This window comes from Hemiscyllium ocellatum, unplaced genomic scaffold (assembly GCF_020745735.1).
Source record: "Hemiscyllium ocellatum isolate sHemOce1 unplaced genomic scaffold, sHemOce1.pat.X.cur. scaffold_96_pat_ctg1, whole genome shotgun sequence".
Taxonomy (NCBI): Eukaryota; Metazoa; Chordata; class Chondrichthyes; order Orectolobiformes; family Hemiscylliidae; genus Hemiscyllium; species Hemiscyllium ocellatum.
This window is the reverse complement of record NW_026869333.1, coordinates 412,575-438,140: the sequence shown is the minus strand read 5'-3', so window position 1 is coordinate 438,140 and position 25,566 is coordinate 412,575. Positions and strand designations below refer to the sequence as shown.

Here is a 25,566-nt window from a genome sequence, read left to right as displayed (position 1 = left end):
CAGAGGGGGGAGGGAGACACAGTTATTTTATAGATCTACATCTCAACCACATTCCTGCTTTCTCCCCATCCCCTTTAATCCCTCTGAAGGGCTCAGAACAATTGCATAGTTCCACGGAAGTAAAGTTTCACGGAGATCAGGTGCTGAAGGTTGCGTTTGCGACACTGACCTGTATTGGTAAGTGCAGTGATCAACAAAAAGAACCGGGTTCGATTCCACTCTGTGTGGTGTTTGCACATTCTCCCTCTGTATATTTGTGTGGGCTTCCATTCTGTGTCTGTTTCCATTCCAGACACCTCTATGACTCTGTTTTGCGAAACGTGAAGGGTTTCAGAAAATATCTCCAAGGTTATTGTTCGGATTGTGGAGTTAAAGGGAGAGGCTGAATAGTCAGAGTATAGAGATGTCCAGCATGGAAACAGACCTTTTGGTCCAACCCGTCCATGCCGACCAGATATCCAAACCCTATCTAGTCCCACTTACCAGCACCCGGCCCATATCCCTCCAAACCCTTCCTATTCATATACCCATCCAAATGCCTCTTAAATATTGCAATTGTACCAGCCTCCACCACTTCCTCTGGCAGCTCATTCCATACACATAGCAGAATAGGCTGAGACTTTTTCCCTGGAGCATCAGAGACTGAGGGATTACCTTATGAAGGAGCACAGACAGGATGAACAGTCAAGATCTTTGTTTCCATCCAGTGTCAGGGAGTTCAAAACTAGAGAACATTAGGTTTAAGGTGAGAGGGGAAAGAGTGAAAAGGGATCTGAAGGGCAAACATTTCACTCGGAGGTTGCTGTGTATCTGGAATGAGCTGCAACAGGAGTAATGAATGCATGGAGGGTTACAACATTTAAAAGGCATCTGGAGGGGCACATGAATAGAAAGTGTTCAGAGTGATATAGGCCAACTCTCCCAAATGGGACTGGATCAGTGTAGAATATCTGATTGATGTGGATGAGTTAGATTGAAGGGTCTGTTTCCTTGCTGTAAAACTCTATGACCCTAAGTGCCTCAGCAAAATGGTGGAAATCTTCAATAAAAACAAAAAGTACTGGAGATCCTCAGAAGGTCAGGCAGCATTTGAATTGATGACAGATGTAGGAAACACTGCAGAAGTTTTTAGATGACCACAACAGGCATGTGTGCTTGCTGACCGGTATGGATAAGATGGGGACATTGTGTTCAACAGTTTTATACCAGAGACTCTGACCCCATTTTATTCTGTATTTCTCTGTGACTCCCTCTTTTCGGAAGCTGGCAGGATGGGAAGCAGTAGAGGATGTAAATGATGTGTGACCTTCCTAGTGAGAGGATTCGAGTACAGGAGCAGGGATCCCTTTCTGGAAGGGCCTTGGTAAGACCACACCTGGAGTACTGTATACACCTTGGTTCCCCTTTCCCAAGGAAGGCTCTCCCGGTCATTGAGAGACAGTAAAGGAGGGTCACCAGACTGAGCCCTGGGATGTGGAGATAGTTAAGGGCTGCAGATGCTGGAAGTCAGAGTCTATACAATGTGGGCCTGGGGAAGTGCAGCAGGTCAGGCAGTATCAGAGGAGCAGGAAGGTTGATGTTGTGTGTCGGGACCCTTTGTCAGTCCTGATGAATAGTCCTGACCCGAAACATAAACTTTCCAGCCCCATCGTATTCACGCTGGTCATCAAGCACCTATTTATTCTAGCCCCACGTTCTGGCACTCAGCGTGTAACCGATATTGTAGTGTTCTGTGTGATCATCTCAATACTTCTTCAAGGCTGCAATGTTTCCTGCTCCTGTCACCATTTCAGATGATGCCAGACCTGCTGAGGATCTCCAGCATGTTTTGTTTTTATTGTAGATTTCCACCATTTTGCTGAAACATTTGGAGACAGATTTTATTGACTCTGATTCCTGGGATGACAGGACTGATGGATGAAGAGGGACTCAATCCTCATTTAATCCTCCTTTCCTTTGGCTTTCTGAGCTGCTGACTACATCACTAATATTCTACCACCCGTTCCCTGACCCGAATCTGACCCATCTAAGCCTACACTTTAGTTCCCATTGCCCTGCCAGACTAGTTACAACCTCACCAAGGGAAATGCAAAAGCCCCCACCAGAATTGTCTCAGCTCTACCCAGGGGTAACCTGTCAGGGTGGTATAAGTCCCACCTAACCCGAAACAGTCCCAGTCCCTGAACAATCTAAACCTTCTCTGCTACACCATTTCCCCAGCCACACATCCAGCTGATCTGCCCTCTTTTTCCCTCTCTCACTAGCACATGGTACTGGGAGCAAGTCTCGCATTATTACATTTCAGGAACCACATTTTACTGTATCCCTGATCTCTCTGTATCCATCTTTCAGGCTCGGATCCCTTGTTTAGCGATGTCGTTGGTATCTGTGTTCTACAACCACTAGCTTTACCCTCCACACACCATCCTGGATTCATGTCTTTGGCCACAGAAGTGCCCACCCTAACCCTGACCATTGAATCCCCAGTCACTATAGCCGTGTTTCCTCTCTTTCCTCCCGTACTGTGCAGCATAGCTATCTGTGGTGTCATGAACCTAGCTGTTGCTGATTTCTCCTGAGAGACCACCCCACCTGGTCCCCCCAAACAGAATCCGAAGTGCTATACAGCATCTGTTTGACAAAGGGAATAACCACTGAGGACTCCTGCACTCCCTTCCTGAGCCTTTTACTTGATCTGATGCTCACCCATTCCCTTTCTGCCTGTGTAACCCTCACCTGCAGTGTGACTAACTCACTAAACGTGCTGTCAATAACATGCTCAGTATTACAGATGCTCCACAGTGAGTCCACTCACAGCTCCAGGTCTGAAAAGCAGTTTCCCAGTAGCTGCAGATGGGAACCCTTCCTGCACACATAGCCCGTCAGGGACACTGAAAGCGTCCGTTATTTCCCACATCGTACAAGAGGAGCACACCACGGGTCTGAGGGCTCCTGTCACAACATCGCTCTAGATTCATCTCATTACTCCCATTGAGAGAATTTAAATGAGTGAACATTTCACTTCAAACATGTCCATTATAATTAAAAATACACCTTTACTTAAGCTGATATATCATACTTTAAAAACTTAAATACTCCGCAGGTGTCACTTACAAACTGGCTGTTCCCATTGGGACCAGGTGAGTTTCTGAACGGCCAGAACTAAAACTGAGTTTCAGTTTCACCTTCTCCTTGTCTCACTTCACTCTATTTTCATCTAACTCCAAAACACACTCATTGAGCCAAGCAGCCCTCACAGTGCAGCCCTGTTATTTTCATTGTCTGGTCACACCTACACTGCCCTCAACCTCCTGTCCTGTTCCAATGCGTCTCAATGGGAGCTCAGGAACAGCATCTCATCTTTCAGTTCAGCCCTTTGTAACCCCAGAGTCAACATGGACCTCAGCAGTTTCTGAATGAACAGACAGTTGTCAGAATCTGGAACGTTCAATCTGAAATGTTGTTGGAATTTGAGTCCATAAGGAATTTTAATGGGAAGTTTGCAGGGAATTGGAAGTAGAGAGTATACAGGTTAACATCATGGAGTGGATGATTGGGACTAAATCTGACAGTTCCTGCAAAGAGACGAGGTGTAATTTGGATAAATCTGTGCTCTCTCTTAAGACAATACCTCCTTCCACAGCTGCAGGGCCAAGAATTGAACACAAACCCCAAGGGTGATCCAACTATGAACTTGAAGATCTTCCTGCTATTTGCTTGACAAAAATATTGGAGATATTTTCCCACAGACCGAACAGACAAACCTTTCTCCTTCCACAGTTAAATGCCAATGGTATTCAGATCCTGATGACTCAGCTGACTGTAGAAAATGGTTTTTGAGATTCCAGTCTCAATTATTCTCAATATCCTATAAAAAGAATTCACAAAACAAAGATCACAGTCAGTGCAAGATAAATAGTAAAGGCACACACTTCTCTTGGTATGTTTGATGTGTAAATGCTCCTCTTCAAATCACCCCTCCCCCACCCAGGAAGAGGACATGTCCGAGCGCCTCGCTGTACCTTAGCACCAAATAAAGATGGTGGCCAAAACCCAGGACCTCTCACTGCCCGAGGCCCAAGCCATCTTCCCTTTTGCTGCAAATGTGGGACCAAGAGTTTCTAATTCAGACTAACGACCTGCACAGAGTGTAAGTAAACCCTCCCAATCTACACTGAAACATTTCATCCGGTTTCTGCTGCCGCCCTCCCCTTTCCCGTTTCCTCCCTCTGCAAACATCAAGGGTTTAAAGTCTGGTTGAAGATTTGTAGCTCGGGTGTCCGTTGTTGTGGTTCTGTTCGCCGAGCTGGACGTTTTTGCTGCAAACGTTTCGTTCCCTGGCTAGGGAACATCATCAGTGCTATTGGAGCCTCCTGTGAAGCGCTGCTTTGATGTTTCTTCCGGTATTTATAGTGGTTTGTTCTTGCCGCGTCCGGGTGTCAGTTTCAGCTGTAGTAGTTTGTATGTGGGGTCCAGGTCGATGTGTCTGTTGATGTCCATCAACAGACACATCGACCTGGACCCCATATACAAACTACTACAGCTGAAACTGACACCCGGACGCGGCAAGAACAAACCACTATAAATACCGGAAGAAACATCAAAGCAGCGCTTCACAGGAGGCTCCAATAGCACTGATGATGTTCCCTAGCCAGGGAACGAAACGTTTGCAGCAAAAACTTCCAGCTCGGTGAACAGAACCACAACAAACACCAAGGGCCATTCCGGGTCCCATGACCCTTCCTCAGAACCGACGGTAACTGGGAACATTAGAATCCCTACAGCGTGGAAACAGGCCCTTCGGCCCAACAATTCCACACCCACCCTCCGAATGTTATCCCACCAGACCCATTTCCCTTCTCTGTTACTCTCCATTTTCCCGGACTAATGCACATCCCTGAACACTACGGGAAATGTAGCTAGATCAATTCACCCAACCTGCACATCTTTGGACTACATGAGATAGGGGTTAAAGAGTAAATAAGAGGTGGGGACAGGGACCAAAGAGAGACAGGAACATTTGGAAAGACAAAGGAGTGCATAACGATCCGGATGGGAGGGTGGAAAACTGTTAATGGAGGAGACTGGAACCTGGTAGCATCTCAGTGGAGGGGGTGGAAATGGCGGCTGATGATCTACATTCTGCTGCAAAACAGACCCTGAGCTTCCAGTTGCCTGTCACTTTAACACACGAGTCTGTTCCCTGGCCAACATCTCTGTCTCATGCTTACTGCAGTGTTCCAGTGAAGCTTGATGCAAGCTGGCAGAACACTCCAGAACATATCAAATGGCTTCCGATTTCAAGTACTGCAATTTCCCCTCCCATGTGGTCAACAATACTCTCCAGTGTATCTCCTCCACCTCCCACACCAATTCATTTGAATTCCATGCCTCCAACTACAACAAGGATGGAATTGCCATAGTCCTCACTTTCCACCCAGATACAATGCATCATCCTTTCCCATCTCCAGCACCTGCAATCAGACTCCACCACCAGAGATATATTTTCCCTCCGAATCCCTTTCAGCTTCCATAGAGACCATTCCCTCTGTGACTTCCTCATTAGATCAATGTTCCCCACCAACCCATCTTCCACCTCCCAGCACCTTCACTTTCCACTGCAAGAGGTGTAAAACCTGTGCCCACAGCTTCCCCTCACCTCTGTCCAAGGGACCACAGGATCCTCCCACATTCTGCAGAGATTTCCCTGCCCACCCAAACACCTCACCTATTGTGTCCGTTGCTCTCGATGTGGTCTCCTCTACACAAGTCAGGACGCCAACTTGTAGAATACTTCAGGGGACATTTCTGGGACACATGCACCAACCAATCCCATCACCCTGAGGCTGACTACTTCAGCAACACTCCCTCCGCCGCCACGCTATCAAGGGCATACAAGTCCTGGCTGTCCTCCACCCCCAAATCCGAGCCACCCGACGCCTAGAGGAAGAACACCTCATCTTCCATCTTGGGACCTTTCAACCACACAAGCATCAACGTTTCCTCATCTCCCCTCCACCACCTTACTACAGATTTAACCCTCCAACTCGGCACCACCCTTTTGAACTGTCCCACCTGTCCATCATCCTTTCCAATTATCCATTTCACCCTTTCACCATTACCCCCCATCTGCAACCACCTATTGCCTCCCTAGCTCCCTTCCCCCAACCCCAACACCCCTCCCTACTTATCTCTCAGCCCTCTTCCCCCACCACCCACATTTCTGATCAGTGCTTATATGCCCAATATGTTGATTCTCCTGTTCTCCTGACCTGCTGTGCTTTTCCAGCACCACAGTTGAACGCAAGCTGGAAAAACAACACCTCATCTCCCACTTGGGAACCGTGAAATCCTCTGGCTTCAACATCGAATTCAATAATTTTAGGTCCTGAACTCTCCCACGACTTAGTTTATTTGCCCCCTATCCGACATACCAGGCCTTGTTATTTCATAGCCTGCCATTACACACGACCTATGGTTTAGCCACTAAAAGTCCTCATAAACAGCTTTTAACCCTCCCCCAGCTAGCTTGTTATCGACTCCTTTGTCCAACTGTTCCAATCTCTCTCTTTGAACTCTATCCCCTCCTATCATTTACTCCCTAACCCCTACCTTCTGCATATAAACCGACATTGCTTTCGCAGTAACATCAGTACCTGAGGGAGGGTCACCAGATCCAAAATGCGAACTGATTTCTCTTCACAGATGCTGCCAGATCTGCTGAGCTTTTCCAGTACCTTCTGGTTGTTGTGTGTGATTTACAGCATCCGCAATTCTTTTGGCTCTAATTTACCCGGAGTATCTATTTCAGGTCTAGCAGACTGAAACAATGTTTATCAATCTTCCCAGTCCATACTAACTGCATCTCTCTCCCAGTCCCTTCACACTCACTGAGTCCCCCCAATACAGTGACACTGTGCCTACAAAGCTCATGGTCATGTGTTGGTCCACTAGACCCACCCCTCACTCACTCCCATTGGCTGGAGGATCACACCAACTCTCCAATTGGTCTGAAGCTGTGTCAATCAGCCAGGCCCCATTGTGACATGAGTGTTGGGATCCTCCCAGGTGCATCGGAGGCTGAGGGGTGACCAAATAGACATTTATAAAATCATGGGGGGCATTGATGGGATAAATAGACAAGGTCTTTTCCCTGGGGTGGGGGAGTCCAGAACTAGAGAGCATAGGTTTAAGATGAGAGGGGAAGGATTTAAAAGGGATCCGAGGGACAATTTCTTTCACACTGAGGTTGGTGGCTGGATGGAATCTTCTGTTGGGAAGTGGAGGAGGTTGGTACAATTATACCATTTGGCCTCTGGATGGGTATATGACTAGGAAGGGTGTAGACGGATATGTGCCAAGTGTTGGCAAATGGGACTAGTTTAGTTTGGGATATCTGGTAGGCATAGACCAGTTTAACCAAAAGGTTTGTTTTCATGCTGTACATCTCTACGGCTTTGCCCTGTGATGAGCTTCATCATTCACAGTGAATGGGGTAGTATCACTGAGCACAGGGGCCATATCCTTCTCAACCTTGCCTAATCACATATCCAATCAGATGCCTTTTAAATGTTGCATTGTACCAGCCACCACACTTTCTCTGGCAGCTCATTCCATACACATACCACGTTCAGCCTGAAAATAATGCCCCTCACATCCCTTTTAAATCCATTTCCTCACACCTTAAAAGCCTGTGCTCTCTGGTTTTGGACCCACCTAACGTGGGGAAAAGATCCTGGCTGTTCACCCTTACCATGTCCCTCACGGGTGTATCAACCACTGAGGTCACCTTTCAGCATCCGATGCTCCAGGGGAAACAGCCCCTTCCAATTCAGCCTCTCCCTATATCTCAAACTCTCAACCATGGCAACATCGCTGTGCGCTTTTCCTGAAGCCTTTCAAATTTCACAACATCATCCCTATCGTGAGGAAACCAGAACTGAAAGCAGAATTCGAGAAGTAGCAGAATCAATGCCCTGTACAGCCACAAAAAAATGTCGCAACTCCTATACTCAATGCACTGACCAATAAAGGCAGGTGCTCCAAACACCTTCTTCACTACCCTGCCCAAGATTCCACTTTCAAGCAACTGTGAACCGTCACTCCAAGGTCGCTTTGTTCAGCAACACTTCCCAGGACCTCCCTATTAAGTGTACAAGTCCTGCCCTGGTTTGCTTTTCCAAAATGCAGAACCTCATATTTATCTACATTAAACCCATCTGCCCCTCCTTAGTCCATTTGATTGAAGTCCCATTGTACTGAGGTAACCTTCTTCACTGTCCATTACACCTCCAATTTTGGTGTCTACTGTAAACTTACTAACCATACCTCATATATTCACATAGAAATCACTGATATAATTGACAATAAGCAGTGGACCCAGCACCCATCCTGACAGCATGTTTCTCACACAGGCCTCCAGTCCGAAAAGCAACCCTCTACTACTACCAAAAGAGAAAATGCTGGAAAATCTCAACAGGTCCAGCCATATCGTGCAAGTATCTATAATCCTGGAGGCTGCATGCAGGATGGAATCTGAACTGAAATCCACGTGGACTAAGTCAGAGGAGAAGACAGTCACTGAGGAAGGAAATATGGCTGTGGAAGCGAGTCTTATAAATAACATGTCCAACACTGAGAGAAAAGAAAAGCAGTAGAGGTGGATAGGGGGGAGAGAGACAAATGAAAATCCTGTCGGAGAACACAGCAATACTTTTTCAGGGTAGGCATTCCTGGGAGAGGTGGCAGTGGGTTAAAAACTGGATAAAAGCAAATTACTGCCCATGCTGGAATCTGAAACCAAAAGAGAAAATGCTGGAAAATCTCAGCAGGTCTGGCAGCATCTGTAAGGGGAGAAAAGAGCTGACGTTTCGAGTCTAACTGACCCTTTGTCAAAACTGATTACAGGTATTTGCACGATATACAACATTTTTCCAACTGCTGTTCCATTCACTACTACCCTGGCTGCTTAGCAAGGTTAGAGCTCATGGAATACAGGGAGAACTAGTCATTTGGATACAGAACTGGCAGAAAGGCAGAAGACAGAGGGTGGCGGTGGAGAGTTGTTTTACAGACTGGAAGCCTGGTGACCAGTGGAATACTACAAGGATCAGTGCTGGGTCCACTTCTTTTGTCATTGACATAAATGATTTGGATAAGATGGGAGGTATAGTCAGCAAGTTTGCAGATGACACAAAAATTGAAAGTGTAGTGGACAACAAAGAAGGTTACCTCCGAATACGACAGGATCTTGATCAGTTGGGCCAATGGGCTGACAAGTGGCAGATGAAGTTTAATTTAGGTAATTGTGAGGTGCTGCATTTTGGGAAAGCAAATCTTAGCAGGACTGATACACTTAATGGTAAGGTCCTGAGGAGTGTTGCTGCACAAAGACACTTTGGAGTGCAGGGTCATGGCTCCTTGAAAGTGAAGTCGTAGGTAGAGAGGATAATGAAGGAGGTGTTTGGTATGCTTTCCTTTATTGGTCAGAGTAATGAGTACAGAGTTGGCAGGTTATGTTGCGACTGGACAGAACATTGGACATTCCAAAAAGCCACTTTTGGAATATTGCGTGCAAATCTGGTCTCATTCCTATCGGAAAAATGTTGTGAAATTGAAAGGGTTCAGAAAAGATTTACAAGGATGTTGCCAGAGTTGGAGGATTTGACCTATAGGGAGAGGTTGACCAGGCTGGGGCTGTTTTCCCTGAAGCGTTGGGGGCTGAAGGGTGCCCTTATAGACGTATATAAAATCATGAGGGGTGTGGATAGGACAAATAGATAAAGTCCTTTCCCTTGGGTGGGGGAATTCCAGAACGAGAGGGCATAGGTTTAGGGTGAGAGGGGAAAGATATGAAAGAGACCAGAGAGGCAACGTTTTCATGTAGAGGGTGCTGTGTGCATGGAATCAGCTGCCAGAAGATGTGGTGAAGGCTGGTACAATTGTAACAATGATAATCCATCTAGATGGCTATATGATTAGGAAGGTTTGGAAGGATATGGGCTGGGTGCTAGCAGGTTGGACTAGATGGGTTAGGGTAAGTGGTTGGCATGGACGGTATGGGCTGAAGGGTCTGTTTCCATGTTATACATCTCTATGATTCTATGACATTCTAGACAATTCTGTATCCAAATAGCAAGTTCTCCCTGTAGTCTACAGTGTCTAACTTGCTAACCAGTCTGTTATGTAGAACCTTGTGTCTTCCTGAAGTCCAAGTTAGTGACTTCCATGTACAAAGCCTTGCTACCTCTCCCTAATCATTTCTTGCCTTTCCAATTACAGGTAAATCATGTCCCTGAGAATCCCTTCCAACAACTTCTCTGCCACTGACTTCAGGCTCACCGGTCTATTGTTCTCTGGCCTTTCCTTCACACCTTTCTCAAATTATGGCGCCCATCTTCCAGCACCCCACCTGTGACTATCAATGACACAAATATCTCAGCGAGGGGTCGAGCAAACGCTTCCCTAGCTTCCCACAAAGTTCTGGGTTACACCTGAGCAGGTCCCAGGGATTTATCTACCTTGCTACCGTTTAAGATATCCAGTACCACCTCCTCTGTAATATGGACACTTGTCAGGTTATCACTATTTATTTCTCCAAACACTCTCACTGCCACATCCACTTTTAGTAAAATAATCTCTCCCATCTCCTGCGGTTCCACAGACAACCTTGATGATTTTTGTGGGTACCTATTCTCTGCCTGGTTACTTGTTTGTCCTTAGTGTATTTGTAGAATCGCTTTGGATTCTCCTTAAACCTATTTCCTAAAACTATTTCATGCCTCCTGGTTTCCCTCGAGTATACTCCTACTGCCCCTACTGCTGTACAGAGGGAGCTGGGTGTCCTTGTGCATGAATCACAGGAAGTTGGTTTGCAGGTACAGCAGGTAATTAAGGCAGTGAAGGGAATATTGTCCTTCATTGCCAGAGGGATGGTTATGCTGCAGCTGTACAGGGTGCTGGGGAGGCCACACCTGGAGTACTGTGTACATTAGCAAGGATGTACTGGCACTGGAGGGAGAACAGAGGAGGGTCACTAGTTTGAGTTGGGAGTTGTGAGGGTTGGTGTATGTGGAGAGATTGAGAAAAATGGTTCTATACTCATTGTAATTTAGAAGAATGGGAGGTTGGATACGAATGAGGGGAGTAGATAAGATAGAAGCAGGTCAAACTACAGAGCATAACCTCAAAATAAGGGGGAGCAGATTTAGGACTGAGTTCAGGAGGAGCTTCTTCAGCTAAAGGGTTGTGAATCTGTGGAATTCCCTGCCGAGTGCAGCATTTGACGTGATCTTCTTGAATGCCTTTAAGGCAAAAGGTAGATTTGGGAAAATGAGAGGAATTCAGGGTTATGGTGGGAGAGCAGGAAAGTGGAGCTGAGGCCATGAAAAGATCAGCCCTGATCTTATTGAATGGCAGAGCAGGCTAGAGGGGCCAGGTGGCCTACTCTTGCTTCTCTTCCTTATGTTCTTATGTTGCCACTTTCCAGCCATCCCTTTCCCTGGGAATAACATCCCAAAAACAAATTTTGAAAGTTCTTGCCTTGTGCCATCAAAATTGGCCTTTGTCCAATTTAGAAACTTAACAATTAGATCTGGTCTATTATTTTCTGTAACTATTTTAAAACGAGTAGAATTATCAGAGAATCCCGACAGTGTGGAATGAGACCATTCTGCCCATCACATTGATACTGACCCTCAGAACCACCTAACCTTCACCTGTAACGTTGCATGTCCCCGAACCATCCAACCTGCACATCCCTAAACACTGTGGGTAATTCAGCCTGGATAATCCAACCTACCCTGCACATCTTTGGACAATGGGAGGAAACCAGAGCACCCGGACGAAACCCACGCAGTTAACCCCAATAAGGTGGATCATCCTTTTCTTATTTCCCAGTTCCACCCAAATAACTTCACTGGACGTACGCCCAGGAATATCCTCCCTAAGCACAACCATAATGCTACTCCTAATCAAAAACTCCACTCCTCCTGTCTTGTTCCCCCTTTCTATCCTTGCTATAGCATCTATACCTCAGAACATTAAGCTGCCAGTCCTACCCATCCCAGAGCCACCTTTCTGTAATACCCATGATATCCCAATCCCATGTTCAAAACCATACCCTCAGCTCATCTGCCTTCCCTGTCAGGCCTCTTGCATTGTAATAAATGCAGTGTAAGTGTTCAGTCCCACCTCGTTCTGTGCCTTGCCCTTGCCTGCCTTGACTATTTGACCTCTGAACTGTACCAGCCTCAGACATACCTCTTTTCTCACGATCTGTTTGGGATCACACCCACTCCCTCATTGGTTTAATGCCACCTGAGTAGCACTAACAAATCTCCGTGCCTGGATATTAGACACCGTCCAAATCAGGTACAATCCATCCTTATGCAGGTGAACTCTACTCAAGAGGAGATGATCCAAAAATGTGAATCCTTTTTCCCTGCTTCAGCTCCTTAGCCATTCATCCAGCACCTCCTCCTCTGTAATATGGACAATGATCAAGATGTCACCATTTATTTACCCACATTCTATATATCTCATGTACTTCTTCACAGTAAACACTGATGCAAAATATTTGTTTCCCTATCCCGCCCATCGCCTGAAGCTCCACACAATGGTTGCCTTGTTGATCTTTGAGGGTCTCTGTTTTCTCCCTAGTTAGCCTTTTGTTCTTAATATATTTATAAAAGCCCTTTGGATTTTTATCCTTCACCCTATTTTCCAAATCTATCTCACATCCCCTTTTTGCCTCCTAATTTCCCTCTTAATTATACTCCTACTGCCTTTGTACTCCAAAGGATATTTTGGATTGGAATAAATGCAAAATATTACATCTTGATAAAACAAACGAGGGCAGGACTTACACTCATTAAAATTCGGGCCTCAAGTAGTGATATGGAACAAAGAGTCTTTTTTTTTAGATTAGATTACTTACAGTGTGGAAACAGGCCCTTCGGCCCAACAAGTCCACACCGACCCGCCGAAGCGAAACCCACCCATACCCCTACATTTTGCCCTTACCTAACACTATGGGCAATTTAGCATGGCCAATTCACCTGACCTGCACATCTTTGGATTGTGGGAGAAAACCGGAGCACCCGGAGGAAACCCACGCAGTCACGGGGAGAATGTGCAAACTCCTCACAGTCAGTCACCTGAGGTGGGGATTGAACCCGGATTTCTGGCGCTGTGAGGCACCAGTGCTAACCACTGTGCCACCGTGCCGCCTTGTAAACGAGCCTCAGAGTCTGAGGGCTTCCCGTCATTGAGGTTTTTGTTACATGTAGACAGGGTGGTTATGAAGGTGGTCAGCACTTACCTTCGTTGCTCAGACCTTTGACAATAGGAATTGGGACGTTATGTTGAGGTTGTACAGGATGTTGGGGAATTCTCTTCTGGAATACTGTGCCCAGTTCTGGTTGTGCTGTTATAGGACAGATATTATTAAATCGGCGCGGGTTCAGAAGAGATTTACCAGCATGTTGCCATGAATGGAGGGATTGAATTATAAGGAGAGGCTGGATAGGCTGGGAATTTTTTCACTGGAGTGCAGGAGGTGGAGGTTATGAAAGGTTTATAAAATCACAAAGAGTTTAGATAGTGTGGATGGACGGTGGAGAGGGGGGATTCAAACCTCGTGTGCATTCATTTTGGGAAGTGATGAGAAAGTTTTGAGAAAATACATTAACGATTTTTTTAAAAATTACACAGGTGGAATGAACTTCCAGAGGAAGTGGTAGCTGTAAATACAATTACAATATTTAAAAGACATTCAGAGAAGTACATAAATAGGAAATATTTGGATGGATGTGGACCAAGCAGAGGCAGGTACAATTAGTTCAGTTTGGAATTATGGTCGGCATGGACTGGTTGGCCCACAGGGCCTGTTTCCTTGCTGTATAACATTATGACTCTAATTCTCACTAACTCTAAATTCCTCCATCCTCAACTCTCCCGATCACTGTCACCTCATCCAGCTTTAAAACTCTTCTTTATTTATATAATACTTCTCTAGCCACAGAACACTCCCTATCTCATGTCCTCCAGTTTCTCAAATCTCTGTGATATGTGCCTTTCTTTAGTCCCAGCCTTGAGGATGCCCTCATTCACTCCGATTGGTTGGAGGACAAACTGGTACGACCTGTCCTCCAGTACTGCCCTCTGCCCCCTATTGGGCTGCGCTGACATCAATCATCCGGGGCCCATTGTGAAGTGAGTGGTTGGCTCCTGCCTCTCTCTGCCCTGGGATGAGCTTCAACATTCACAGTCAATGGGGCAGTATCACAGAGCACAGGGGCTGGGGGCTATTCAGCCCATTGGGGATGTATCCTCTCCCTCTGGAGATGCTACATCTGTCACAATTCCCTTCCCATTTGCCCATAGCCCCCCAAATCTTCCCTTAAAATGTAAAATTCCAAATCTGTTTATGAATAACTGCTGAGTCTGTCCAGCTGCCATTCAGACTGTTCCAGATGCTCAGAACATACTGAATAAAATAATGTTCACATAATCACATATTACTTGCCAATTACCTGAAAATAGTTACGAAAATTGTGACATTGTTAACAATTCCCCTTTCTCTGCAGATTAAATATCCTCGAAACAAATTTGCAGTTGGTCAAAATCACTGCTTAACTTTCTCAGCTCCAAGAACAATTATCTGTGCTTCTGCTAGCTCTCCACAAAGAGGAATACACCTTATTTTCATTTATTAGTGTCATAGAGATGTACAGCACAGAAACAGACCTTTGGTCCAATTTGTCCATGCCAACCAGGAATCCTCAACAACTGGAGCCCCATTTGCCAGTACTTGGTCTGTATCATTTGAAACTCTTCCTATTCATGTACCCAATTGATGCCTTTCAAATGTTGTAATTGTATCAGCCTCCACTACATCATCTGGCAGCTCAGTCCACACACACACCACACATAGCTTGAAAACTTTGCCCCTTAGATCCGTTTTAAATCTTTGCCCTCTCAACGTAAGCCCATGTGATCTTGTTTTGAACCCACCTAACCTGGGGTGGGGGGCAAGACCCTGGCTGTTCACCTTATCCATGCCCCTCATGATTTTATAAATCTCCATGAAGTCACCTTTCAGTCTTTGACTCTCCAGGGAAATTAACCCTGGCCTATTCAGCCTCTCCCTGTAGCCCAAATCCTCCAATCCTAGCAAAGTCTTTGTAAATCTTGTCTGAACTCTTTCAAGATTCACAACATTCTTTCCAGAATAGGGAAGTTTGAACTTAAAACATAATTCCTGAAATGGCGTAATCAATGTCCTGTCCAGCCTCAATTTGACGCCCCAGCTTCTGTACTCAATGCATTGACCAATAAATATAAATATACGAAACCCCACCTTCACTAGTCTGCCTATCTATGACTGTACTTTCAAGGAACAATGAACCTGCTCTCCATGGTCCCTTTGTTCAGCAACATTCCCAAGGACTTTACCATTAAGTGTATAAGTCCTGCTCTGATTTGCCTTTCCAAAATCCAACAGCTTACATTTGTCTAAATTGAACCCAGTCTGCCATTCCTCGCCCCAATGGCCCATCTGGTCAAGATCCTGTTGCCTTCTGAACTTACCTTCTTCACTGTCCACTACACCTCCAATTTTGGTGTCTTCTGTAAACCCACTGACCATATCTCATATATTCACATCCAAGTCAATTATTTAAGGACCCAGTATCCATTTCTGCAGCACACTGCTGCTCACAGGCCTCCAGCCCACAAAGCAACCCTCCATCACCACCCTCTGCCTCCTACCTTCAAGCCAGTTTTGTTTCCAAATGGCTAGTTCTCCCAACATTTCATGTTATCTAACCCTGCTAACCAGTCTGCTTTGTGGAACATCGTTCAGTGTCCATATAGACAACATCCACAGTCTGCCTTCATCACTCATCTTTGTCACATCTTCAAAAAAACTCAATCAAGTTAGAGAGAGAGAGAATTTCCCACACACAAAGCCATGTTAACTATCCCTAATCAATCCTTGTCTTTCCAAATACATGTAAATCCTGTCCTTCAGAATCCCTTCCAACAACTTACCTACCACTGATGTTAGGTTGACTGTTCTCTTGTTCCCTAGCCTTTCCTTACCACCTTTTTTAAATAATGGCACCCATCTTCCAGCACCTCACCTGTCACAAACAATGATATAAATACCTCAGGGAGGGGCACTGCCATCACCTTCCTAACTTTCCATAAATTTCTGGGATACACCTGATCAGGTCCCAGGGAATTATCCACCTTGCTACTGGTTAAGACATCCAGTACTTCCTCCTCTATAATATAGACACTTTTCATGTTATCACTATTTATTTCTCCAAACTCTCTAGAATAGAATAGCATGGTATTTCTCCCACCTCCTGTTGTTCCATAGATGGCCTTGTTGATCTTTAAGGGGTCCTATTCTCTGTCTGGTTTTTATTTAATCCTTAATGTATTTGTAGAACCTCTTTGGATTCTCCTTCAACTATTTCCTCGAGATATTTCAAGTCCTCTCTTTGCTCTCCTGATTACCCTCGAGTACATTCCTGTAAAAACGTGATCCTGTACTCCCAATTCCTCCGCCTCTGCCGTAGCTGCTCCCAGGAGAAGCAATTCCACTCCAGGACATCCCAGAAAGGTTTACTCTTTCAAGGACCACATTTCCCTCCCACTTGATCAACAATGCACTCCAACGTATATCCTCCACTTCCTGTACCTCTGCCCTCCCCCCATCCCTCCAACCACAATAAGAAAATAATGTTGTTGTGATTCTGTTCGCCGAGCTGGGAGTTTTTGTTGCAAACGTTTCGTCCCCTTTCTAGGTGACATCCTCAGTGCTTGAGAGCCTCCTGTGAAGCGCTTCTGTCATGTTTCCTTCGGCATTTATAATGGTGTGTCTCTGCTGCTTCTGGATGTCAGTTGCTGTCTGCTGCAATGGCCGGTATATTGGGTCCAGGTCGATGTGTTTGTTGATAGAATCAGTGGATGAGTGCCATGCCTCTAGGAATTCCCCGGAGGAATTGTCTTTAGGACCCAATATACCGGCCAATAATCTCCATTAACCTCTGCTATGTCTGCTACCTACAGTCAGACCCCACCACCAGGGATGTATTGCCCTCCCCAGCGCTTTTTATATGCCACAGAGACCATGGGATCTTTGGTGCTGATGTGATGCCCCACAGATACCTCAGTCACTCACCCCTGCCAAATGGCCTAGTGAGATTATCACTAGATGGATAATCCAGATAACGTTCTGGGGTCCAGGGTTTGGATCCAGTCACAGCAGGCAGTTGAATGTGAATTCAATAAAAATTTGGAATTAAGATTCTATTAAAGACCATGAATCCATTGTTGATTATTGTAAAAAAAAACTCATCAGATTTGCTAATATCCTTCAGGGAAGGAATCTTCCATCCTTACCTGGTCTGGCCTACATGTGACTCCAGACCCACAGCAATGTGGTTGACTCTTTACTGCCCTTTGGGCCCAGTCAGTGACACCCTCATCCTGTGAATGAATAACAAAGAAGGTCAAGTCTTGTACACAACCATACTATTCTTACAGATAAGTGATCTCTTAGCAAATTTACTTCTCAACTCCCTGCTGACTATTGGGGAAGTGGGGGGGGGGGGGTCAATAGTACCATCCCAATAAGGAGATCATCCCTTTCTTATTCCTCAGTTCCACCTGTATTACCTGCCTGGATGTATTCCCAGGAATACTCTCTTGAAGCCCAGCTGTAAAGCTATCCCTAATCAAAAAAACTCTCCCCCTGCTCTGTTGCCCCCTTTCTATCTTTGCTATAGCATCTATACACTGGAACATTAAGCTGCTGGTCCTATCTATCATTAAGTGATGCCTCTGTATTTGCTGTAATATCCCAGTGCCATGTTCAAAACCATACCCTGAGCTCCTCTGCCCGGCCTATCGGGCCTCCTGCATTGAAATAAATACCGTGTAACTGCTCATTCTGTGCCTCGCCCTGGTCTACCTTGGCTGTTTGACGTCTGACTTAGCTCTTCCCTCACTCTCTCTCTCTGGGTTTACCCACATTCCTTCACTGGTTTAATGCCTCCTGAATAGCACTAGCAACTGTTCCCTTCCAGTGCCAGTACAATCCATCCTTCTGATGGAGGTCAATTCTACCCCACAAGAGATTCCAATGAACCAACAATGTGAACTCTTCTATTCCTATGTCATTGATACCAATAAACAACAGCCTCCCCTCAAAATGGTTATTCTCCCCTTTCAGAATATTCTGCTCCCTCTCTGAGACATCCTTATACAAAAATTACACATTCGAATAATAAACCTTACACTCATCAGGTCGTCATAAAAGGATTACATGACACATTGAAGGTTTGGGGAGACCTTTTGAGAGAATGCGATGATTCAAAGGAGAATTTCTAAGCAGCAAATGGGATTGATCTGGAACACAATACTCACACACACACACAATGCAAATATCCAGATCCTGACGTATTGAGTAATTCAGAGTTTGGCAGAATATTTACTGAGATTACCATCTGAATGTCCACCTGTAATACCCTGCAATACAAGTTTATAAAATCTGTCACTATCAGTTCAAGTGAGAAACTCACACCATCCCCTCCTCGTGGCCCAGGATTACTGTACATATTACCCCTTGAGGACATCAGCAGTCAATTCAAGGGGAAATCTGTGGGTTTCTAGGAGATTCCGCCCTGGGATCTCATGTGACTGAACACAGCAGTTCTTTGGCACATTGGGGAAAATGATCCAAGCGTCAGTGAGATTTGGGAAACAGGAATTACTTTCTTTTCTTTCATTCCGTGCTGCCGCTCTGCCTCATCAATGACATGGGTGTGAAAGGCAACGATGGGCAACATCCTCTCAATCACTCCAAAGTGTATCCCGAAAAAGATAGAAACTCTGTCTGCTTCCCACTGCGCAGTGCTCCCAGTAAATATTTGGAAGAATGGGAAGGGGGGATATCTCCTAGAAAAGGCATAACTGTTAAGGTCGAAGAGGATTATGAAAAGAGAGAGATGCACAGGAGAAGGGGGCAACAAGTTGCCAGATGGGGATTAACTTGTGAAAATGGGAAGTTGCTCATTTTGTAAGAGATAATAAAAGAACAAAGTACTATTTAAATGGTAGAACGCTGCACCACAAAGGGACCAGGGGTAATTGTTCAGGAAACACAGAAAGCTACCACAGTTACAACAGGGAATCAGGAAGGGGAATGGAATGTTTTGTTTCAAAGGTTTTCAGTATGAGAGTTTGGAGTATATTCCTGAGAGTAACGTGTGGAAGTGCTGGTGAGACCACCATATCTGCAGTATGGAGAGCAGTTTTGGTCCCTTTAGATAAGGAAATGTGTCACTTTATTGGAGGCATTTCAGGGAAGAATCAATGAGACGATCCCTGGTTTGGAGGGATTATCTTTTAAATAAAGGCTGAAAAGGTTGGGACTCTACTCACTGGATTTTGGAGAAAGAGAGGTGATCTCACTGAGACAGATGGGATTCTTAAGGGGTTTGACAGGATAAATACTAAGAGGATAAATACTGAGGGTAAATACTGGGAGGGGAGTCTGAAACCAGATTCTGAGTCACGGAATCAAGGGTTCTGTTTTGGATTCAAGTTTAAGGCGACACAGACACGGGTAAGGGGTTTCAGTAGCAATGGAGCTGGGGTGAGGTGGAGAAAAGCAACGTTTAAGAGATTGGAATTCCTGGTGTTTGTGATTGTGTGGATGTCTGACCAGAAGGTCACCTTGGGGTCAGATATAACAGCAATATTGTGAAGAGAGTCATCCTGCCTCAGAGTTCACAGTAGCGGGGAGGGGCTCAGCAGAAAGGTAAAGGTAAGGCAATGGGTTTAACCGTGACAATGTTTCATTGGAGGAAATTGCACCTAATCGAGTAGTGGGAGGGTGGTAAGCAGTTTGATAACTGAGTAACAGTGGAGCAATGGAGAGGGATGATGGGGAGGGAGAGCTGGGCATTGTCAGTGTCCATGTCAAACCTAACACAGTGTTTTTGGATGAAATCACCTCCTGGTACTATGTAGGTGAGATACAGGAAAGACCAAGGATAAATCGTTGAGGGACACCAAGTGCAAGGAATTCAGAAAGGAAAGAGAGAGTGGAGATGGAGCAGGACTTTCCAATAACGGTGAGGTCAAATATTAGTTTTTCACAGAATGGGAGAGAAGGACATAACGAAAAATGTCCAACAAACAGAACAAGGAACAGTATCTATGAATTGGCGAGGGGGAGTGATGAGGAGGCAGCGGAGGAAAGAGAGTTGGCAAGTGAGTTTAGCGAGATGAGGATAAAGGGTCATGTTGAGCTCTGATAAGGCTTGACAAGAGACTGGAGAAAGAAGTAAGTTTAGGACAAAAATCAGGAACACCATGTGAGGCAGTTTGGCTCGGCGGGCTAGTGGGAGGGAGGGAGGGAGGGAGGGAGGGAAGCAGCAGAGGCAGCTGATCGGATTATCTCAGCCTTAGTGACAGAGAAACTCCATGTGCTCCTTGCTCTTGTTGTTGGAGAGAAGGATGGAGGAGACAGGATGATGGACAGTGTTTTACAAAGTAACAAAACCAGGGTTAGTGATATTTAAAATGAGTGAACAAACCTAATGTATTTAACTTTTATCCAAAATATTAAAACAAACGACTGAAGTCCTGGTTCGAATCCCATCTTGGCAGATGGTGGAATCTGAATTCAAGAAAAAATAACTGGAATTAGGAATCTCCTGATCTCCATGGAACCATTGTCAATGGTGAATAAAAACTCCTGCCAACCTGACAGTGGCCCAGCCAGCTACTCACTGTATTAATCACTGCAAAGTCTCAACAAAGGAATGGAACTGGGTGGCCCACTCGGTATCTAACAAGGCACCAGAAAATACAACCACAGAATCAGCCCGCTCGATGGTGCAATGTCCTCCAGACTAACATCTGGAGTTTGGTGCCAAAATGTGCAGAGCTGTCTCACAGACTAATCAAGGAACAGCCTGACATACTCATACTCACGGAATCAAATCTTACAGACAATGACCAGATACCACCATCCCCATCCCTAGATATCGAGAGTGTTGCTGGAAAAGCACAACAGTCAGGCAGCATCCGAGGAGAAGGAGAATTGATGTTTCGAGCCTAAGCCCTTCATCAGCCTGACCTGCTGTGCTTTTCCAGCACCACACTCTCGACTCTGATCTCCAGCATCTGCAGTCTTCACTTTCTCCTGAAATCTCTGGACATGTCCTGTCCCACCAGCAGGGCAGACCAGGCAGAGGTGGTGGCACAGACAGGGAGGATTTGCCCTGGGAGTACTCAGCATTGACTCCGGACACCAGGAAATCTCATGGCTCCTGCTGATTACCACGTACCGTCCTCCCTTGGCTGATGAATCACTTCTCCTTCATGTTGAGCAACATTTGGAGGAAGCACTGAGGCAATAAAATGGTGTCAAACGTACTCTGGGTACAGGATTTCAATGTCCACAATCGAGACTAGCTCTGCAACAGAATTACTGACTGAGCTGGTCAGGTCCTAAAGGATATAGCTGCTCAACTGAGTCTGCAGTGGGTGGTGAGGGAACCAACAAGAGGGAAAAACATACTAGATCTCATTGTTATGAATTGATCAACTGCAGATACATCTGTCCATGACAGTATCTGCGAGAGCGACCATCACACATTCCTTTTGCAGACACAGTCTTGGCTTAAAGTTGAGAAAAACCTCCATTGTGTTGAGTGGCACTATCACCGTTCTAAATGGGACAGACTTTGAAGAGATGTAGGATCTCAAACTGGATCTCTCTGAGGCACTGTGGGACATCAACACCAGCAGAACTGTACTCCAGCACAATCTGTAATCTCATGGGTTTGTAAATCCTGCTATCACCCATCACAATGGACAGGAAAGGAGGGCATGCCATGAGCAGCACCAGGCATACCTAAAAATGAAGGGCCAAACTGGTGAAGCTACCAAACAGGACCATCTGCATTTCAAACAGCATCAGCAGCAATCAACAGAGCTAAATGATCCCACAACTAATGGATCAGATCAGAGCTCTGCAGTTCTGCCACACCCAGTTGTGAATGGTAATGGACAATTAAACAACTCGTTGCAGGAAGCACTACAGATATCCCCACCCTCACTGATGGAGGGGTCTCACACATCCATGCAGAAGATAAGATGACAGCATTTGCAGCAATTTTCAGCCAGATGCAAAGTGGGATGATCCATCTCAGCCTTCTCCAGTGTTTCCTAACATCACAGATGTGAGCTTTAAGCCAGTTCAATTTAGTTTGAATAATACCGAGAAATGGTTAAGTAGTGTAAAGGCTGTGGGTCCTGCCAATATTCTGGCAATAATACTGATAGCTTGTGCTCCAGAACTTGCCACCCACCAAACCACGTACCGCTCCAGTACTGGCATCTACCCGACAATGTGGAACATTGCCCAGGCATGTACAACACAAAAACACAGGGCAAATCCAACCCAGGAAATTTCCCTCTGTCAGTCCACACTCGATCAGCAGTAAAGTGATGGAAGATGTTATCAACAGGGCTACCAAGCAGCAGCTGCTCAGCAACAGCCAGCTGAGTGACTCTCATTTTCGGCTCCACCAGGGCCACTCAGCTCCCGATTGTGTTACCGCCAGATTCACAACCTGATAACCATCTGAATCCCAGAGGTGAGGTGAGAGTGACAGCTCAGTTCCACTCCAACACCACTATTTCTAGCTGATTCCACCCTCAGCTCAGCTCATATACTCAAACTCTCATCCATTGTGTTATCTCCAGACTTAATTATCCAAACACACTCCTGGCCAGCCTCCCAAATTCAACCTTCCTGTAATCTCAAGGAAAAATTGCAAACTCTATTGCCCATGTGCTCACTTCTTCCCAAACATGTTCATCTGTCAAAAGGATCCTATTCATAAGCAGCAACAATTTAAAATTCTCATTCTTGATTTGATTCCTGGCTGTGATTATCCCTAGTTCCCTGCACCACACATCCTTTGAGACCTCGACAACTCATTTTCTTTGAGACTCCCAACAACTTGTTAATTCATTACTTCAACTGTGTGGCTGATTCTACAGTTGCCAAAGCACCATGATCTGGAATTTGCAGACAAAACCTCACAGGTCTGCTTCCCACCGTTAAGACATTCCTCAAAATCTGCTTTTTGGCAATTGTTTTGGACACCTGACCAAATATCTCTATATCTGGCCTTATATCTAAAGTTCTCAATCGTATTTTTGTGAAATTATAAGCATGATGATAAAACTACAAATTATTCTTGATTTGGACATTATCTTCAAATCATCACTGTTACTGTAATGAATAATCTGTAATGTCTCTTACCCAACCACATTGTGGGAGCACCTTCACCACACAAACTACAGCTGTACAAGAAAGTCAAACATCACCCTCTCCCCAGGCAACAGGGCTTTGGCATTAATCACTGGGATCTGTGGAAGGAGAAATACACATGATGTTTCAGGGAGTGCAAAATGGGTTACAGGGAATGAAAATGGTGCAGAATTTGATAGTCAGAAATGGAAGGAAAATACACTTGCTTATTGGGAAAAAGAATTCTTAACTGTCAAAAATATTCAAGAAAAAAGTAATCTGATAATAGAGCAGCACATGGTCAGGGGCTGGGCCACCGTGAAAAACTCATTTACAAAGGGTCTATAAAAGTAATAAGACAGTATTAAACAGACCAAACATACCCCCATGGTTGGAGACTGAGGAAGCTCGACATTGACAAAGTGGTCCTGAGGGAGCCCAGAGGTGAATCAGAGCAGGATTGGCTGCTGTCATCACAATGACTCTGTACCAGAGACAGGCTGCACATGCGCCTGGCTGCACCGTGCCCCCTACAAAGATGGCGGCTTCGCACGTGTCCAGTGAATCGTCCCGAATAAAGATGGCGGAGCTCACTCAGGCCTGCAGCCGCTGAGGCAATTCCCCATTTACTGCAAACACGGGACTGGGACGTTCAAACTTGTGTTTTCCGACGTGCACAGCTTGTTTGTAAAACCTCTCCGCTCATAGCAACACAGTTTTTCTCCAGTTTCCCTGTTTATTTCTTTCCTTACCGTATTCTTCCTCTCCATAACTTCCCGAGCATTTATTACAGAGACTCTGCGTCGGGCGCGAGGGTGATCACATGGTTTAATTTAGCTCCGCCCTTCACTCACTGTGATTGGTTGGAGGATCAACCTCCCGCTAGGTCCACCAGCTCCGCCCACCGTCCTTTCATTGGTCCGGTGCTGACATCAATCACCCGGGATCACTGTTGGCTGGAGCATGCGCAGTGTGTCCTGTTTTTGCTGAGATGTTGGGTCATGTGATGGGAGGTAACAACAATGACTGCAGATGCTGGAACCCAGATTCTGGGTCAGTGGTGCTGGAAGAGCACAGCAGATCATGCAGCATCCAAAGTGCAGAGAAAAAGCTCTTCATCAGGAATAAAGGCAGTGAGCCTGAAGCGTGGAGAGATAAGCGAGAGGAGGGTGGGGAGAAAGTAGCATAGAGTCCAATGGGTGAGTGGGGGAGAGGGGATGAAGGTGATAGGTCAGGGAGGAGAGGGTGGAGTGGATAGGTGGAAAAGAACACAGGCAGGTAGAGCAAGTCCGGACAAGTCATGGGGACAGTGCTGAGCTGGAATTTTGAACTAGGGTGAGGTGGGGGAAGGGGAAATGAGGAAACTGTTGAAGTCCACATTGGTGCCCTGGGGTTGAAGTGTTCTGAGGCGGAAGATGAGGCATTCTTCCTTCAGGCATCTGGTGGTGAGGGAGCGGTGGTGAAGGAGGCCCAGGACCTCCATGTCCTTGGCAGAGTGGGAGGGGGAGTTGAAATGTTGGGCCACAGGGCAGTGTGATGGATTAGTGGGGGTGTCCCGGAAATCTTCCCTGAAGCTCTCTGCTAGGAGGCACCCCCCAGTCTCCCCAATGTAGAGGAGACCACATCGGGAGCAACGGGTACAATAAATGAAATTAGTGGATGTGCAGGTAAAATTTTGATGGATGTGGAAGGCTCCTTTCGGACCTCGGATAGAGGTGAGGGAGGAGGTGTGGGCACAGGGTTTACAGTTCCTGCGGTGGAAGGGGAAAGTGCCAGGATGGGAGGGTGGGTTGTCAGTGGGCGTGAACATGACCAGGTAGTCATGGAGGGAACGGTCTATGCGGAAGGCGGGAAGGGGTGGGGAGGGAAATATATCCCTGGTGGTGGGGTCTTTTTGGAGGTGTCGGAAATGTCGGTGGATGATTTAGTTTATGCGAAGGATTATAGGGTGGAAGGTGAGCCCCAGGGGCGTTCTGTCCTTGTTACGGTTGGAGGGGTGGGGTGTGAAGGGCGGAGGTGTGGGATGTGGACGAGATGCGTTGGAGGGCATCTTTAACCACGTGGGAAGGGAAATTGCAGTCTCTAAAGAAAGAGGTCATCTGGTGTGTTCTCTGATGGAACTGGTCCGCCTGGGAGCAGATACATCGGAGGCGGAGGAATTGTAAAACGGGATGGCATTTTTGCAAGAGGTAGGGTGGGTTGAGAGTTTACTGACT

At 45.9% G+C, this 25,566-nt stretch overlaps 1 long non-coding RNA gene across 2 annotated transcripts in view; it reads right to left on the bottom strand.

Annotated features, from left to right (window-relative positions):
• LOC132814924 (uncharacterized) overlaps positions 1-24,142 on the bottom strand; it is a 32,706-nt gene extending 8,564 nt beyond the window's left edge. Inside the window, exons 1-4 of one of the 2 annotated variants that reach the window (XR_009644597.1) lie at positions 24,103-24,142; positions 23,363-23,469; positions 17,416-17,502; positions 3,765-3,868 (exon numbers count right to left, since the gene is read on the bottom strand). This is a non-coding gene — a long non-coding RNA (uncharacterized LOC132814924). Of the gene's footprint in view, positions 1-3,764; positions 3,869-13,352; positions 13,427-17,415; positions 17,503-23,362; positions 23,470-24,102 lie in introns of those variants that run through there. The other variant, XR_009644598.1, reaches the window with a different exon arrangement.
• Positions 24,143-25,566: the final 1,424 nt, after the last annotated feature.